At 40.3% G+C, this 2,340-nt stretch overlaps 1 pseudogene; it reads right to left on the minus strand.

Annotated features, from left to right (window-relative positions):
* Positions 1-744: 744 nt before the first annotated feature.
* LOC122456546 lies at positions 745-1,390 on the minus strand (annotated as a pseudogene).
* Positions 1,391-2,340: the final 950 nt, after the last annotated feature.

Raw genomic sequence — 2,340 nt, forward strand, 5'->3', positions numbered from 1 at the left:
AAGGATGATAAAATGTGAAAAAACTGATCTACTCAAGGATGCAGCTGATGAAAAAATTGGAGCAAAACATTGTTTTAATAGAAAAAAATGACCTTTTGTTCCAAACTAAATCTTGTTAAAAATTATCTAGACTTTAAGGGAAAGAAACATATTCAGTAAACAAACACACATAGATTGATCGATTGATCAATAGATAGATTAGATAGATACCATTACAGAAATGGCTGTTGAAATTTATCATTTACTAAAAATCATAACTTCATTAAATATATACATACATATACAGGTGTATAGTACATTTAAAAAGCAGTAACCAACTTCATCATGATTTCTATATAAATTAAAAAAAAATGAATTTAAAAATATTAAACAGTGGCTCTGATTTCAACCCCCTCCAAATAGTAACAACCTCAAAATAAGGAGATTTTTCATTAAACTGGTTCTTTGTTTTTTTTCCATTTCTGACCAAAATTCACCCACGGAGAATTCACAAACAAAGACATTATGTTTATTGATTACATCGTTCTGTGGAACCTCTTCTCTTTCCCCTGGCATGAGTGAATAGCCGATTGAAGGGGGCAACCCAGACTGCTATGCTTGGATTCAGATTCTCTCCCTTTTGATTTATCTTACACAAATTATCTTGGATGGCCTGAATTCTTCTGAAATCTATACATTTACCAGGAGCTTTCCTCAGGGCCTCCTTGACCTTTTTATTTCTCAGGAAGTAAATGAGGGGATTGACTAGGGGGTCAGGACTTTGTAGAGGAGAGAGAATGCTTTGTTCAGGTCTCTCAGTGTATCGGTTTTTGGTAACACATACACAATAGTGATGGTCCAATAGAAAATGGTCACCGCAATGACCTCCAGTTGGTGGAAGGGATTTGCAGGATGGCAAAGATTATACAGACATAGGATGTCACAGTGAGTAGAAATGGGGGCAGGGTGAATATTAAAGGCAGGGTGGAAGCCAAAGTTCCACAAGGCAGGTGTCACTGCAGGAGCCGTTCAGCAATGGGTTGAAATCGCATAAAAAATGATCAATTTCATTGGGGCCACAGAAAGTTAATTGTAAAATCATTCCAGTTACCATGGAACTAGCCAGTAACCCACTCACCCAAGACCTGACTGCTAGCTGGAGGCAGAACCTGCCGTTCATAATTATTGTATAATGCAGGGGTTTATATATTGCTAAATAACGATCATAAGATATGGCTGCTAGGAGATAATATTCTGTAGCTGCTAAGCAGCCAAAGATATAATATTGTGTGATGCAGGCATAGAAAGAAATGGTTCTGTCCCCAGTCAGGAGACTGGCCAGCAGCCTGGGCAGGATGGTAGAGGTGTAGCAGGTCTCCAAGCAGGACAAGTTACCCAGAAAGAAGTACATGGAGGTGTGAAGGTACTAATCAGCCACAACTACAACCAGGATGAGGATGTTCCCGGTCATAATCACAACGTAGATCACCAGAAACAATAGGAAGAGAAGGGTCTACAGCTCTGGGGTATACCTGAATCCCAGGAGGATGAATTCTGTGACCGACGATTGATTTCCCTCTTCTGCATCTGCCATGGGTTTTGGCTAAGGGAAAACCAAACAAACTCAGAAGGATCATTTGGAATGCATGGAGACGCACTGTCCTAGGGATGGGGTATAGAATGATCAGATAGCATTCTGAAACCAAAGTTTGGTTTCTTTTAACACTAGATACCAGGCCTTTAGAAGGAAAAATATGAATCTTAAAACAGCACAATCTATCTTAACTAGTGGCCTTACTTCTTCAGACACCCCAGTGGGAGCCTGTCTCTCTGCTTCCTTTCCCTGGTTCCTCCAGACAACTTGCTTTATAATTCTGCCAGCATTCGTCTGATTCTCTGGTTCCCAGGCTTTTACCTGTCCTAACATAGTCAATATTAGATCTCAGGTGTTTGCTGAAAAGTGGCTTATCGTGAGCCGTTCTTTTTCCTTTCATGCTTAATTACCCTTACTGCCCATTAAGTAAACTAAGCCAGCATATTCGTATAGTAAATGGCCCAGTGACCAGGTCAAAACACAGTGTGCAGAAATTATTACAGAGCCATTCCAATTCCACCACATATATTTTAAGGGCCCATTTCATCTGACCTTTGGCATAACAATGTCTGAGAAGAGGTACGCTAAGTGCTGTATTAGGGGGGCTGTGTCGGTGAGTATCTGAGTATCTGTTGCGGGGACAGTTTATCAGTTTGACTGTGTGCTTGATTGGTTGTTTGTTTGAAAAGTGTGAATTTGGGAGTGCTTTGTTCCAGATAAGCCTTGAGTGGGCCTGACTGTTATAAAAAGCCAGTCAGCTGCGAACC

Source organism: Dermochelys coriacea, chromosome 13 (assembly GCF_009764565.3).
Source record: "Dermochelys coriacea isolate rDerCor1 chromosome 13, rDerCor1.pri.v4, whole genome shotgun sequence".
Taxonomy (NCBI): domain Eukaryota; kingdom Metazoa; phylum Chordata; order Testudines; family Dermochelyidae; genus Dermochelys; species Dermochelys coriacea.